General features: G+C 40.0%; 1 pseudogene; it reads right to left on the bottom strand.

Moving 5' to 3' along the window:
• Nucleotides 1-3,957: 3,957 nt before the first annotated feature.
• On the bottom strand, nt 3,958-4,357 carry LOC102814373 (annotated as a pseudogene).
• Between the last annotated feature and the right edge of the window lie 3,270 nt (nt 4,358-7,627).

Genomic DNA, 7,627 nt, shown 5'->3' on the forward strand with positions numbered 1-7,627 from the left:
GGTTCAAACCCATCAGCTGCTCCTTGGAAACCCTGTACAGGATCGCTATGACTCAGTATCAGCTCTACAACACTTAACAACAACAATGACAATGATGCTGAAAAGGATTCAGAAGATAGACTAGGAAGAAAGGTATGATGATGTATTCATGCAAGTCAGCCAACGAAGGATGGCAGCTAACAAGAAACCGTCACATGGTACATTTCAGCCCTGATGAACACTTGAGGGGCAAAGATTTTCTTCTAGATTCCATGCAGCTATAGGTTGTTATTAGCCAGAGAAGTATATTTTCTCTATTGGCTGTTCAATTCATTTAAAGAGGAAGACCATAGAAGAATTGATGCATTCAAGTTATGGTGCTGAAAGAATATTTAAAATACCATGGGCTGCTAGAAGAACAAACAAATCTGTGTTGGATGATGTATAACCAGAATGCTCCTTGGAAGTCAGAATGGTAAGATTTCGTCTCTTATACTTCTGACATAATGTCAGGAATGTCCAGTCGCTGGAGAAGGACATCATGCTAGGTAAAGTAGAAGGTCAGAGCAAAAGAGGAAGATAACAAATGAGATGGGTTGGCACAGTGGCAGCAGCAATGGGCTGAAGCTTAACAACGATTATGAGGATGGCACAGGGCTGGGCAGTGTTTCATTCTGTTGTTCCTAAGTTGCTTTAAGTTGGAATTGTCTTGATAGCACCTAACAACAGCATCAGCAATAAATCTTTTCTAACTTCGGTTTAGAGTTTATTGTTATTGTGACCCTGTGTACAACAGAACAAAACATTGCCTGATTCTGTGCTATCAACAAAATTGTTCCTATTGTTTGAGCACATTGTTTGCAGCCAGTGTGTGAATTCATCTCGTTGAGGGTCTTCCTCTTTTTCAGTGACCCTCTACTTTACCAAGCATGATGTCTTTCTCCAGGGACTGGTTCCTTCTGATAATATGTTGAAAGTACATGAGATCAAGTCTCACCACCCTTTCTTCTAAGGAGCATTGTGGTTGTACTTGTTGCAGGACAGATTTGTTTGTTTTTCTGGGAGTCCATGATATATTCAGTTTTCTGCATAAACATCATAATTCAAAGCTATCAATTCTCTTTTGGTCTGCCTTATTCAGTGTCCCTATTTCAAATGCACATGAGGTGATTAAAAACACAAGGTTTGGGATTAGGCACATCTTCGTCTTCAACAGGCCATCTTTGCTTTTTAACACTTTAAAAAGAAAAGAGGCCTTGGGCTGCAGATATGCCCGTTGTATTCGTCATTTGATTTTTTGACTGCTGCTTCCATGTGCATTGATTGTGGATCCAAGTAAAATAAATCCTTGACAATTTCAATATATTCTCTGTTTATCATGATGTTGCTTATTGGTCAAGTTGTGAGGATTTTTGTTGTCTCTATGTTGAGACAGTGTCATTGAACCAGTTCCGGCTCATAGTGACTCTGTTTTGGAGGAGTGCCAGGTGGGTTTGAGCCACCTATCTTGTGGTTAGCAGGCCAGTGCTTATCTTACAGTGCCACACCAGGACTCCATTGATCTTTATTAGTACGGGCTTCAAGTTCTCTCCACCCTCAGCAAGCAAGGCTGCGGTATTTCCATGTCACACATTGTTAATGAATCTTCCTCTAATCCTTTTAACCCATGTAGGAGTCCTGGTGTGGTGCTGTAGGATAAGCACTGGACTGCTAATCATAAGGATAGTGGTTCAAACCCATCAGCTGCTCCTTAGAAACCCATACAGGGTCACTATGAGTCAGAACTGACTCGATGGCACTTAGCAACAACAAAATCAACACCCATGTAATCACTATTCAGTGTAAGATACAGCTAGAAGGTTCCTTCATCCTGTTCCCAGTCAATACGCACATCTCTCACCTAAGCTAATCACTGTTCTGACATTACTACCTCTATTGATTAGCTTTTTCATCTCGTAGATTTCATGTAGATAGACTAATAAAATACTGTTAGGGGTATTTTGTGTGTATGTTTTGTGTTTTTTTTTCTCAGCCAAATGTGTCTAAGATTCCTCCATGTGGTTGTAAGTAACAGTAGTAGTTATTTTCATGACAGTCTTGTTTCCAAGGATGCCTCAATTTACTCACCCATTTTAATGTTCGTGGAGATTCATGTTGTTTCTAGTTGAATAAAACTGTTATGAACATTTTTTTACATGTCTTTTGGTGGACATATGTTCTTATTTCTCTGGAGTATGTACCAAGTTGTTGAATTATCTGACCAAAAGGTATATTTGTTGTTGTTGTTGTGAAGTGCTGTTGAGTCTATTCCAACCCATAGCAACACTGTATAGGGTTTCCGAGGAGCAGCTGGTGAGCTTGAACTGCCGACCTTGCAGTTCAAACGACTTTTCAGTCTGGCACATTAACCCACAGTGCCACACCAGGACTCCAAACTGTATGTCCAAACTGTTTTCCAAATTATTTGTCCCAATTTATACTCCCAACATTTGATATGATCGGTCTGACTAGTGTGATTTTCTTTCTTTTTTTTAATTCTTTATTTTGAAGTAGTCATAGAGTATTTCAACAGGAAGTTGCAAAGATAGTACAGCGCAGTCTTAGGTACTGTTAACCAAGTTCTCCCCCTGGTTAAATTTTACATAACTGTCTTGGTGTGGTTCTGTAGGATAAGCACTGGATCGCAAGATCAGTTTGAACTGCAAAGGTTGGCGGTTCAAACCCTCCAGTCGCTCCTTGGAAACCCTATATAGGGTTGTTATGAATCAAAACTGACTCAATGACACTTAACAACAACAACATAGTGTACTATCAAAACCAGGAGATTCATGTGTGTAGAGAGTTCTATATGTCATTTATCACGCATTTAGATAGCAGTAACCAGTACTACAAAGGAGCTCTGGTAGCGTAGTGGTTATGAATTGGGCTGCGAACCACAAGGTCAGCAGTTCGAAACTACCAGCTGTTCTATGGGAGAAGGATGAGGCTTTCTGCTCCCGTAAAGATTTACAGCCTCGGGAACCCTGTACAGGGTCGCTATGGGTCGGAACCGACTCCACGGCACATAACAACAACAACAACCAGTACCACAAAGATCTCCCTCATGCTGTCCTTTTATAGTGACCCCCTCCACCCGCCCCCCACATAAAACTCTTGTCAAAATCATGGGTCCCTAACTCTTGACAACAACTAATTGGTTCTTAATTTCTATAATTTTGTCACTTTGGGAATATTATATACATGGAATCATACAGTCTGTGATCTTCTGGTGTAGCACTGTAGAATCAGCACTGGACTGCGAACCACAAAGTTAGCGGTTCAAACCCACCAGCTGCTCCTCAGAAACCCTAAACAGGGTTTCTATGAGTTAGAACCAACTCGATGGAACTTAATGTCAGCAACAACAAAGCCCTTGAGGTGCATCTAAGTTGTGTGCATTAAGAGTTTGTTCCTTTTTATTGCTGTTCAGTATTCAATGGTATGGATGTAATAAAGTTTGTTTAATGGTTCTACTATTGTAGTACATTTTAGTTGTTTCCAATCTTTTTGGCTTTTATAAAAAAAGCTGATGTAAACAAACAAATGAGGGGAAATGCAGACAGAACTTCAGATTCTCAGGGGCTGGAGACTTTCTAGAGCTATGGAAAGTGGATAAACCCCTGAAACTTTTGCCCTCGTTTTTTAAAACTTTAAACCAGAAATACCCCCTGAAGTCTTCTAAAAGCCAAACAATACTTTAGCTTAACTAATGAAACACACCTGCCTTGAGCATTATGCACTTTTGAGATCTATATGTGATCAAACTGACCACAGCAACTCCATGGCATTGGGTTTCCCATAGGGTGAGTGAGTTTTTGTGAATGGGGGAGCAACAGCGCACAGCATCTAATCAAGTTCACTGAATTTTATCTGGAGAAATTTGAATTGGTATATATATGTATATTGCACGAGTATGGTTTTATTTAGTACAAATAAAACTCAAAAAAAATGGGCTGTCTCTTCATTTTCTTCACTGCACAGCTTGGCATTGGGATGGGTGACTCTGATGACCAGCCGGGCTGCTCTTTCCACGATGGCTTTGCGGTTCTTGGAGGAAACGTTGAGAGCAGTCTCTGCACAGTCAGATTTGTTGCACATCAGCTGCACCTCCAGCTCTTTGACTTTGTGAACCAGGAACTTGCGGAAGCCGCTGTGTTTTGTCTTCGTGTTTCTCCTATAACCAATGTTGGTTAAATCTTCTCCGCACCCTGTCATCAATGCCTCTGGGCGTGCGCCAGTTACGCCTAATTTTGACTTAACGCTCTGATTGGTGCCCCATGAACTTCTTGGTCCTCTTTTTGATGATCTTGAGCTTCACCAGGGGTCTGAGGGCAGCCATGATGCCGGTAGATGGCTGCCTCCTCTGTACGCAGCGCAGAAGAGACAGGGGAAGGTCTGAATTGGTATATGTTTTGCTGTGTCTATTCTCAACAATAATAGCAACAACAAAATAAAATGCTGATATGAACAATCATACTTTTTTTGTGTGTAGACATAAGTTTTCATTTTTTTCTATGATAAATGGTCAAAAGTGAGATTGCTGGGTCTTAAAGTGAGAGAGAGTGTCCTGGTGTGGCACTGTGGGATAAAGCACTGGACCACAAGGTTGGCAATTCAAACTCACCAGCTGCTCCTCGGAAACACTATACAGGGTTGCTATGAGTTGGAACCAACTGGATAGTACTGAACAACAACAGCAAAAGCCAACACTTTTGGCTGTTAGCAGGTGAAATTGGTCAAAGTATGCCTACTTCATCTATCCAAAGACAGAAGTTCTTTCTAACCAGGGGAACTGAAATAATATTCATGGATTTTCGGGACCCTGAGTACCGCCCGGGGGTGCCATGATCAGGAGAGGGTGTGTCAGAAGGCTATGTGAAGCTTTTACTTCTGATTTACTGAAGTAGCTTCATTTTTGCTGATTTTATATATTGGAGTCCTGGTGTGGTGCTGTAGGATAAGCACTTGACTACTTACCATGAGGTTGGTGGCTCAAACCCAGCAGCCGCTTCTTGGAAAACCTACACAGGGTTGCTATGAGTTAGTTGGAACTGACTCAATGGCACTTAACAACAACAACAATCTAAGATCTCATGGACAATAGGGTTCTGTTGTTTAAATGAAGTTGGAAATCACTGTCACAAACTACTGACATGTCCTCAAATTCCAACATTTTGGTTTTCAAACTATGTCTCCTTCACTGTCTTTTACGCCTGAAGGAAGTGTAAAACTCTTTTGTCAAAACCATGTGTCTGTGTTTTTAATCTGGGCAACATGGTAGCCATAACCATATGCCATGAAAGCAAAGTGTCTAGGAAAATCCCAGAGATTTGCACACTGCACACAGATGTAGAATTTTGCTGTTCTTTTCGTTAGCGGGACAGGGAAAAGGAGTCAGCCTCTGGGGTCCAAATACCTACGTTTGAATCTTAACAAATTCCTAGCTGTGTGACTTTACATAAGTGACAGTTTGTTAAAGCCTTGATGTCCTCATCTGAAAACAGGGATAATAACATCTCATTTATGTGGTAATTTGTTCAATGGTAATGGACCATACAAAAGATGTTCATTTAAAAGGCTGGCCTCTACAGCATTGTCCAATACATCAACCACCAGCCACGTGTGGCTACTGAGCATTCGAAGTATGACTAGCATAACGGAGAAGTGTAATTTTAATTGACTTTAACTAAAATGTAAAAACTGACATTTGATTTGATTATTGGAAAACTTAAAGTATATTTAGAGCAGCCTGATCATGTGTATTTGGAACACCTTCAGTCTGGGACAACCATAAATTTTGTGAAATACAAATACTGATCAAATATTTGTGATGAAAATTTAGTGCGGTGCTATAGGATAAGCACTGCACTGGTATCCACAAGGTTGGTAGTTCAAACCCACCAGTTGCTCCTTGGAAACCCTATATAGGGTTGCTATGAATTGGAACCAACTCGACAGCACTTAACGACAATTGCAATATGCTGAAGTATACAGCACACTGGATTTTGAAGAGTTTGTATCAAAAAGAAATGTAAAATTTTAATAATTGTTCACTTATTAGATGTTAAAGTGATAATGTTTTAGGTATAGTGGGTTAAATAAAATATAGTATCAATGTTAATTTCACCCATTCTTTTTATTTTTTAAAAATGTGGCTATTAGAAAATGTTTAATTACATAAATATACCATATTTCTATGGGACAGATCTACTCTAGAGTGAAATTTACATATATTTTAGCTAAATTAAGTTTACATGCGTTGTTATTAACTTTGGTGAGACTGAGCGACTCCTTTAGCTAGCTTTAGCTGCTGATGCCATTTAAGGTCTATTTTCTTTAGACAATTGATCATTTATGGAAATATAGAATTTTTGCCTCAAAGTTAATTTGACTAAGGTTATTGGTGGGAAGGAAATGGTTTTGGAGCATCTACTAGGTATCAGCTGCTGGTAAGTGGATACTAGATCTCTGCCCTTAAAGAAGTTACTGACTATAGGGAAGATCTCTGTGTGACATGTGCAAATATTTGGTCCTTTACTTAACACTTTGCTTTCATGACATACGGTTAGGGCTACCATGTTTTCCAAACTAAAAACATAGACATGTGTTCTTGACAAAAGATTTTTATACTTCTTTCAGGTATGAAAGACAGTGAAGGAGATATAGATTGGAAACCAGAATTCTAGCTCTCACCACTTGAGAAGTCAGCCACTTAAAAAAAAATGATAATTTCAATTGTGGTTGTTGTTGTTAAGTGCTGTTGAGTTGGTTCTGACTCATAGTGACCCTATGTAGGGTTTCCAAGGAGCTGCTAGTCAGCTTGAACCGTCAACTTTGTGGTTCAAAATGACCTTGCAGTCCAGTGCATTAACCCACAGTGCCACACCAGGATGCCTGCAACTGTGGTAGGTTCTACAAAGTAAAAATATGTTGTTATTGCTAAGTGCCATCGAGTTGGTTCCGACCCATAGCAACCCTGTATAGCCACCCTGTTTAGGGTTTCTAAGGAGCAGCTGCTGAGTTTGAACTGCTGACCTTGTGGTTAGCAGTCCAGAGTTTATCCTACAGTGCCACAATGCTTTTTAAATGAACATGCCACTTGTCCAGAAACTTCCCTCCTAAGAACTTATCTTAGAAAAATAATAATTATTGATGCATGCAAAATATATGTTCACTCCTAAAGTGTTAAAACTCCCCATATCAACTACATGTGTGGGAAGAGACGTTGGAGAAGCTCAGTATCATCAACCAAAACAAGGCCAGGGGCAGACTATAGAACAGGCCATCAATTGTTCATATGCAAGTTCAGGATGAAGCTGAAGAAAATTAAAACAAGTGCACAAGAGCCAAAATATGACTTTCAATATATGTCCCCCTGAATTTAGAGACCATCTCAAGCACAGATTTTATGAGTTAGACACCAATGGCCAAAGACCAGAAGATTTGTGGGATGATATAAAGAACATCATACAGAAAGAAAGCAAAAGGTCACTAAAAAAAACCAGGAGAGGTTCTGGGGCAAGGTGGCAGAGTGGGCAGACACACTGAGCCACCACTTTGCAACAAAGAGATGGTTGTTGTTGTTGTTATGTGCCCTTGAGTCGGTACC

This window comes from Chrysochloris asiatica, unplaced genomic scaffold (assembly GCF_000296735.1).
Source record: "Chrysochloris asiatica unplaced genomic scaffold, ChrAsi1.0 scaffold00018, whole genome shotgun sequence".
Lineage (NCBI taxonomy): Eukaryota > Metazoa > Chordata > Mammalia > Afrosoricida > Chrysochloridae > Chrysochloris > Chrysochloris asiatica.